The 9,305-nt window shown below is 49.1% G+C and overlaps 1 pseudogene; it reads right to left on the bottom strand.

Moving 5' to 3' along the window:
* Positions 1 to 2,552: 2,552 nt before the first annotated feature.
* On the bottom strand, positions 2,553 to 3,282 carry LOC128063926 (beclin-1-like; annotated as a pseudogene).
* Between the last annotated feature and the right edge of the window lie 6,023 nt (positions 3,283 to 9,305).

Genomic DNA, 9,305 nt, shown 5'->3' with positions numbered 1-9,305 from the left:
TAAGTTACAAATGGTTGTCCAAACTCCTATGAGTGCCACAGCTTCCTCCAGCTACTACTTGGGGCCTCTGGAACAGAGACCCTCAATAGGAAGGTTAGGACAATGTGTTGCCTCACCAATTTAGGGACGATGCCCCTTGTCAGCTCAGAAGTAGTTAAGGAATGAGAACGGCACCCCTATCCATAAGCAATATAATTCTCCTAAAAGAAAAGGGGGGAATGAGAGGGTAACAGGCAGGAAGGTCAGAGGTTCGCAAGTGGCAAGAGGAAATAAATCACAAGTGGCAAACGTTTTTCTTTTTCCTTCTCTATACAAAATTAAAAGAGGCTTCCACCTGGTTCTGCCTTGGGCTAACCAATGTGTTTTTCTTACGGAAACATTTTTCCTAAGCTATGCTGATGAAACTATGCATTTACTTTGGAATCCGCCTTTCTTCAAAATGGTTCCACCTGAGACTTTTTCTTTCCTCAAACCTTGGGCTGATACTGACTCAACAAACCAGTATTCTGTCAATTGTCTGATGGCCAAGGGATGACACACCTTGTGCCATCCCATCTCAAAAATGCATACTGTGGGTCAGGGGCCTGGTAAAACTCCCTCAGCTTTGAGGTGTCTCTCTTATCTGATTAATAGCTTTCTAACGACATAAAACACCTTGCTAAAAACTAGCAAGGGGGCACTCTTTCTGTCCCCTTCTGATGTCTATGTCAGAAGCTTTCCCTAGCTCTATATTTTAATAAAACTTTGATACACAAAAAGCTCCAAGTTGTCAAGCCAGATATGGCACCCCACTCCACTACTCTTGCCTGGAAAACCCACGGATGGAGGAGCCTGGAAGACTGCAGTCCATGGGGTCACTGAGGGTCAGACACGACTGAGCGACTTCACTTTCACTTTCATGCATTGGAGAAGGAAATGGCAACCCACTCCAGAATTCTTGCTTGGAGAATCCCAGGGACGGGGGAGCCTGGTGGACTGCCGTCTATGGAGTCGCACAGAATCGGACACGACTGAAGTGACTTAGCAGCAGCAGCAGTCGAGCCTTGTCTCAGACCCTGGGATGAAATCCTCTCCTCCAGAAGTCACGAATCCTGACGAAACTCACGGCTCACAGCAGCAACCTTTCACTAGGAAACAGATCCACTGCGGCGTGTTCTTTCCTTCAAATTGAACGTTTTCTAGCTTCACTGTACATGTATGTCTTGATATAAAATATTTAAAAGGAGAAGAAAAGGAAAGGGCTCTAGGTCTAGGGAGCATCTTTAGGGTGGGGACAGCATGAACAAGCTTTCAAGCCATGCTCCCTATGACCCTGGCAAGGGTGGCCAGGGCTGCTGCAGGCCAATGAGTTTCCATTGGAGGAGGAGGAACTGAGCCCACACTTCCTCTTGATGAAGGCTAGGGGAGGGTCACACCCAGCCCTGAGCAGAGTGGGAAGGGAGACAACTGGAAAAGGCAAGGAGGCTCAGAGCAGCACTGTGGGGTGAGATGAGGCCCAGAAGCAGAAAAAGGAGGGGAAAAAGACTCAAAATGGCCACATGACTCAGGGTGGGAAATAGTAACCAACACCATTTGCTATCGCTAACACAGAGCAGAGTGGCCATTTGGTACTAGAACCTAGTACCAAGAGAGACATGTTACAGTACAAACTTTCAATCACATCACATGGTGATGAGACAAAGCTTATATGTTGTCATTTTCTCACGTTACCCAACTGTGTAGCTTACACATTTCATCATCTCAGTGGAGATAAAAATTTCTATTTCGTATTTTGAGTACAGGAAGTTGAGAGAGATAAAATCCAGTGAAAACACACTAATCTCAATTCAACTGAGGCTTTACAAAAAAATACAAGCAAACTTAAACTGGACACTTTGAAGATAACAGTTTGAAAAGGCAGGCATGGGGTTACGAGCCAAAATTATGACATGGGCTGGTCACTATACATGGCCTGTTGTAATTCTGGAAACTATCAATGGATATTTTACAGCAAGAGTGGCTTTTCCTGTATTTTTTCTTCTTTTTGTACTGTAAACATGTGCTGTTTGATATGACCTGAATTTATTTTTTGACCTGAATTTACAACTTTTTTTGCAAACAAAACAAAAAATTTACATCTTTAAAGCAAGTATCTTCATAAGGAAAAAAATGAGTTCATTTATTATGAAACTGTGAGGATACCCAAGCAAGGCCCTACTTAACATTCAACAGTATGAACCTGAGAGTTTCCGTCCACTGTTCCTCAGAGCTGAACTGGGTTTGACAGAATTGGAGCCACCACTGCCTCCTCTGTCTTCCATCTTTCCCTCTCACATCCAGCCTGTAAGGAAGTCCTCTTTCTCAGCCTCTTCTGCGAACTGCTGCACACAGCCCAGGAAACCTGCTGTTCCAGATAAAACAGACCCCAGACCAGTGTATCAGCAACTCCTTATATTTGTCTGAGACTTCAGACTCCACAGAGAACACGCCAAAACCTCTAAACTTCAAACCCATCCTATTGGCCAGGGCATTGGTAGCAACACCATCCAGCTCCCAGCAGGATTCAGCTTGTTTCATTCCCCAGGAATATAAGGCATCTGGTTTTCTACACCCTTCAGCTCATCATCGCCTTCCAGCTGTCATTGTTTAAGTTCAGTGTATTCCCTCTGATACTGAGCTTCCCCTGGTCTAGTCTCAGCCTCAGCCTGGACACACTCAAGATATCCTGCCACTATCTTGAAGTTCTTTTCTTTCAGCTCCTCATCAGCCTCTCCTCCCTCAAAGCCAGTTCCTTTAGCTCCATGTGTAGCTGTTCACCAGCATCTTCATTCACTTGCTCTGAGATCTCCAGAGTTTGCAGCTCTATCACTTGTCTTCAGGGAGATTCAGCTGAGTGTCCACCTGGCCTAAAACAGAGTCTGTGCCTCGCTTACCCACTGATGACCCACAACTGTTTGCCCTGACCGGAAGTCAGAAAGCCTCCAGTGATTTTACTTTTTAGCTAATGTTCTCCCTGGGGCTGTGTCAGACACCTCCCAATTAGAGTGAAGCTGTTGGCACTTTCCACAGACATCAACCAGGCTGGGGGATGAATGTGTGAGACACATCCTGATGGGGGTTGATAAATGGCTCCTCTCCTGAGTTAGTCCCTCCCTACTTCTCTCCTGGTTTGACCCGGGCTGGGGGTAGTGATGGAGCAGTAGATTCCTGGATGGTGACACAGGCCAGTTTCAGGGGCTGGCTACAGTGCTGACACACAAAGCTGGCCTGCATGGTGCCACTGAGCATCTCTAACTGTTCCATCCCTCAGGATCTGGAGCAAGACCTCCAGAACCACTCAGTCTTCAGTTACTTCCTGGTCTGCAGCCAACAGTTATGCACTTTTCAGTCCAGTTCAGTTCAGTCGCTCAGTCATGTCCGACTCTTTGCGATGAATCACAGCACACCAGGCCTCCCTGTCCATCACCAACTCCCGGAGTTCACTCAGACTCACGTCCATCGAGGCGGTGATGCCATCCAGCCATCTCATCCTGGGTCGTCCCCTTTTCCTCCTGCCCCCAATCACTCCCAGCATCAGGGTCTTTTCCAATGAGTCAACTCTTCGCATGAGGTGGCCAAAGTACTGGAGTTTCAGCTTCAGCATCAGTCCTTCCAATGAACACCCAGGACTGATCTCCTTTAGGATGGACTGGTTGGATCTCCTTGCAGTCCAAGGGACTCTCAAAAGTCTTCTCCAACACCATAGTTCAAAAGCATCAATTCTTCAGCACTCAGCTTTCTTCACAGTCCAACTCTCACATCCATACATGACCACTGGAAAAACCATAGCCTTGACTATATGGACCTTTGTTGGCAAAGTAATGTCTCTGCTTTTTAATATGCTATGCATTTTTACTGAGTATTTATTACTCACCTGTTAGCATCCTGAGTACTTTACAAGTACTGGCCCTTAACCAACATTCACCAGCACGTTAGGAGGTGGATGCTGGGCTCCTAGTGGACACAGCTGTGACCACTGCAGTTACAGACCCTGCCCCCATGTGGACCAGGGTCTGGTGGGGAAGATAACCCTGGGAATGCCCACATGGAGTGTACATGCTTTTAAGAGATGTGAGCAGGGAGCCTCAAACAGGCCTCAGCATCCTATAAGAACTCACCCTGACCCAACTCCTCCCACTGCTGCACCTCCACCCCATATACCTGGGGGAGCTGGCTGCCTTTTTCCTTCCCTTTCTTCATCTCTAGGAGCTCAGATCTATGTCACCCCCATTGCAGCTCTGAAACACCTTTGTTCAAGGTCTGAACACCTTCAGCAGCCTCCTGTCCTCCTCTCTCTGCCCTTTTCCCCCCTGGCTTCTCTGATGCCACCTTCAACCACCCCTTCTCCATGCCCACCCACATCACTAGCACCCCCTGCTCTATCCCCTTTGCTGAGGGAAAAATGAGCCCAGAGCTCAGATTTGGGCCTCCTCTTCCTTTCTGATCTCAGCCTCCCTCCACATGATCTCATCCACAACTTCAAATATCCCTATAAACGCATAATTACAAAATGTATATCTCCTGCCCTGAATTCATCTTCCCTGAGCTCCAAACTCCACCAGCTTGCTCCACACAGCAGACATCTCTAAAGAGTAAAACAGAATTTTCTCTTTACACTCCCACACGAGCCTATCCTAACCTTTAGGAAAATGGAAAACATCCACCCAGTTGCTCAGTCCCAAAGCCAACAAGGTATTTTTTCTCCAATCAGATGAAGTATAATAAAGTCTTTAAATATTTTTTTAAAAAGAAGGGATGAAGAAAGGAGATGAAGGGAGGGTGGGTCAGTCCACATGAGCTAAATGCAATCTTCCCACTGACATGTTGCAGTGAGATACCCCAACCCCCACCCAGGGCTCCATGATCTTCCCTTAGGACTTTCCTCACCCACATGAGGCTCCTAACCCTGCAAGAGACAGGGTCCCAGTCTGCATGGTACAGGCCTCCTCAGTTTGATCTCCTCCATCATGGACACAGCCCTCTGCCTCTTTGAAGACTCCCCCCAGTCTGGCAATAGGACTCCCTTCATCCCCATGAAAGCTTGTTCCCACACTGGAGGGAGCCCTTCTCACCAGGGTCAGTGATTCCCCCATTTCCAGGGCCAGAGGTGACTCAGGTGTTGCAGGGAACCAGAATACGCATATGTGAAAAGAGAGAGCTGAGCCAAGCTGGGCAGGGAGTCAAGGAGGGGTGGTTGGGAACGAGTTAAGCCTCAAAAGGCCCTACATGTCTGCAAGGATAGCAGCCCCTGGCTGAGACCCACACAGCTCAGGAACGTGGCCACACCAGACCACAGGGCAGGCAGAGCCCAGCTGAAGAGGCCTGGAAATCCTCTAGTACTATTGCTCAAATGGAAAAGGAAGTTCCCAAAGCAATCTGGGTTTGAAGGAGGGTGAGTAAACATCGGGCCAGTGAAATGCCTCTTCCTGGGTTTGAGCCCCACCATTGGTGTCCACAAGGGCAACCGTGGGTGGAGCACTGATGGCCCAGACACTATCACAGAGGAGTGAGTCAGCTGGGTCACACAGGTGCCGGTGACAAGTGTGTGGCAGGTAACTTTAGGAAGATAAGGTAGAGTTTGTGGGACCATCGTGTAACCAGTGGGCAGCACAGGTGTGTGTGAGACATGAGCAGGTACACCTGCACAGCACAGGTGGAGGAAGGTGTGCACTAGTGTAGGATGTTGGGAGCAACAGGTGAGCAGATAGTGACAGACAAATGTGTATATGACAGGCACACCAACACCAGTGCTGAATGCTTCCCATCTAAGTGCGAGATGTTTCAGGGCCATAGTCTCCGCATCCCAGGGAGACCTGAGGGCCCTGGTGTCCCTGGGGAGACACCCAGGCCTGCTCTGCCCTCTGCAGTGACCCTCATTGCAGGACAGCAAAGGGCCCACCTGTGACACACTCCCCCAGGGTTAGAGAAGGAAGCCCAGCTGCGTCCTCAGGACCAGAGCAGGAAGATGGGAGGGGGAAGCATCTGCCACTCCAGCTGTGTTCCTCCAGTTCTCCAAGCTCCCAGACACTTCATGGGCTCTGTCTCCAGGAACCAGGGGCCTCATAAGCACTTGTAGCCTCAGACCAGTCTGCTACTCCAGGCCACGGTGCCACACAGAATTACTCCTGGGATAACTAAAGAAGAGCCTCCTCCTGTGCACCCCAGGTCATGTGCACCCTTCCATTTCAGAACCCCGAACCCAGGCCTGCTCCCAGTAGTCACTGAGTCCCCAGAGCATGCACATCCCTCTCCCAGCCAGGTACCCACATACCCACTTCAGGCACATGCAGGCCCGAAGTCCACACACCACACAGGGGCAGGTCCTCCAGAGCTGCTGGCTGGAAAGTCATCAACAACATGGGCGCTGCCCCTACCCCAAGACCTGTCCTCAGATCCAAACCCAAGGCCCTCCTGAAGCACCCAAGGCTGAGTCTACTCTCACCTTTTTGCCATCCTCCCAGGGGGCATTAGCTATAGAAGACCAGCCTTAGGGATGGGAGTTGAGGCGGTAGGAGAGAGTGGTTGAGCACAGCCCCACTCATCATCCCACTCAACTGTCCATCACCACCAGGATCGGCCCACTGACTCCAAGTCATTCCTCCTCCCACCTTGCACTCCAGACCTCTGCCACTGTAGATTCCTATACCAGACCCTCCCAGGTCCCATAAATAATTACCCCAACTGCCTATTATTCGCTTCTAGGTCCCTCCAGAACAAGCCTACAGGAGGCACTCAAAAGTTTATCTATGGTTCAGCAAGCTCTCATCTTTGTTTCCTGGCCCAAAAGAGGCAGGGAGCACTAACCAGGAGGAGTGAGCACCATTTACTCCTTTTCTGCCATGTAGGCACCCCATGGTCAAAACCCACCTCCAAGAAACCATCCCAGCCCAACATCACGTACACACACACCGCAGCCTTTGTCACTTAGAGAAGGTGAATCTATTTGTGGGCCAAGTCATCCAAATATTTCCAAATCACCAGGCCCTAGGGACCCCCTGCCTTGTGGGAGAAAGACCCTAGGTTCTGTTCACCTCGGTTAAATCTATCTCTCCCCCGCCGGCTCACTCCATCTCTCAATGTCTTTCTCAATCTTTCTCTCCACCGTTCTCTCATCCTCTCAAGACAGTGAACCTCCCTCTCAAGCTCTCTCACAATGTTCCTCTCTCACCCTCTGTCACTCTCAAACATTCAACCGCTTTCACAATGTATTCTCAGCACCTCTATCCCTCACAGCATCTAGTTCTCTCAGTCTCTCTCACAATCTCACGCCCCCTCTCTTATCTCACTCCCAATCTCCATGTCTTCCTCTCCTCTCCCTTCCTCCCCTTCTCATTCCCCTCAACCAACCTCCCTACCTCTCTGTCTCACAAACACACACACACACAGCAGTGGACCAAGCACTCGAGTCTCCAGCCACAAAGGCACAAGTGTGTGTTACCTCCTAGGACACACACTTGATGTGCAGCATGTACAGTATTTGTGGAAACCTGTTTTTGTGCTTTTATCCCACCTGTGACTCGTTCATCTGGCAACTCAGGTTGTACTTGGTGCAAATCGGTGAGGGAGAAAGGTCCTAAACTGAGACTCTAAAGGTCAGGACAGGGTCTGGCTCAAGCTGCAGTAACCACAGGCCAGGCACTGTGAAGATAAGAGTAAACAACTCAGACAGAACCTGGCCTGAGAGTGTCTCTACCCTCTAGTAAGGAGATGTACCATCAAGAGAATTCTTATTCTCTCGGTACATGAAAGTTCAGCAGTTAACAAAAGACAGAGGTGTCACCAGGTGTCAACATCAGGGGAGACATTCTAAGGACAGGCGGGTTTGGCACCCTGCCGTATATAATCATGGGTGATCTACCTGCCTCAGAGTCTGACTCTCACACTGCTTCTTCAGTTCCACAGCCATCAGGTCAGCATAATTCCTCACAATGAACTAGAAGATGCTTCTCCCTAAAAAGAGCTTACAGACCAGGGCCCTAAATTCTGGGTGTTTGGTGAAATGTTAATACCTGGGAGGCTGGCTTATTTGTGTAGCTGAGATTGGAAGGTTCTGATCAGGAATTAAAGTTATGGGCAGGGAATGGGTCCAGGCAGAGTGACCTGCATGTGCAAAGTCTCTGGGGCTAGAGGGATGGTGGCAGTCACCAGCCATAGGAAAAGCCAATACAGGGCTTCTGTATTTGGAGCCCAAAGAGAAAGAGCAGCCAGAGATGCATTCCCTTGGCTCTGACTTTGGTAAGTCTGAAACATGAACTCGAAGAGGGCTCCATGCTGTGATGACTTGGTTCATCTGTGTGGTGGACCACAGTAACCAGGATAGAGCAGGTGAGGAAAGCAATGGTGAGGGTCACCTCCACAGCAGACACAAAGGAAGAGAAAAGATACAAGCTGCACTTGCAGTAAGGAGAAACCCAGGGCAAAGCAGCTTTGACACTGGAAGCAGTCAGAAAAAAAGCTTTGCAATAACAGGCTAGAAAGCAAAGCAGCCCAGCTCAGAAGGAAGAGAAAGCCAGAAACAGCCACCCATCCCAGGAATTTACTCTCACCTGCCCCACTGGGATCGGCTCCTCCAAGAAGCCACTTTGATCCTTCTGAAGCCCCTTCCTCAGCAGACACACGGTTTCCCCATCTCAGGACAACCTCTGCGTTAAAATCACAATCCCCAAACTCACCATGTACTTGCGCCCTCCGCCCACTAGGGGGCCTTCCGGTTCCAGTTCTCAGACTAGCTGGACCCTGATGGCTGCCACTTCCCCTCCTACCTATCCCCAAGGGCACTCCTGACAACCTTCACTTCCTACAGCCGGGCTCCCCCAGATGAATAATCCTACAAGAGAGATCCCAAATCTCACACATGGATAAGAACAGTAGTCAAGAGAAGGTGGTTCAGTTCTCATAGGAACAAGTGGACTTAAAGTATTCCATGAAAATCACTGTGATGGTTATCCTGATTAGGGGGTCTCTCGGCCGCAGGGGCCTGCCCGGGCCACCCACCAGTGCAAATCCAACATTAGGAATGAATGAGAAGTCCAAGCTTCCCAATGCTGATGCGTCTTTCAGAGGGAAAAAGAAAAATCTACATTTCCACATACCACATTTCATTAGGTCACCGCTTTCAAGACACTGACACAAACAAAACCCCACGCTAGTCAAAAGCCTGAGATTTCAGAGGAATTTATACAAAAACATAGTCAAACTACAATGCTTTTTTACCACTTGAACACTAGCTGTATGCTACACAAATTAGACATTTTTGAGCTTGTGATTCTCCTAAGAAATAACAACCG

This window comes from Budorcas taxicolor, chromosome 18, assembly GCF_023091745.1.
Source record: "Budorcas taxicolor isolate Tak-1 chromosome 18, Takin1.1, whole genome shotgun sequence".
Lineage (NCBI taxonomy): Eukaryota > Metazoa > Chordata > Mammalia > Artiodactyla > Bovidae > Budorcas > Budorcas taxicolor.
Note: the sequence above shows the minus strand (reverse complement) of the source record. Positions and strands in the feature narration are given on the sequence as shown.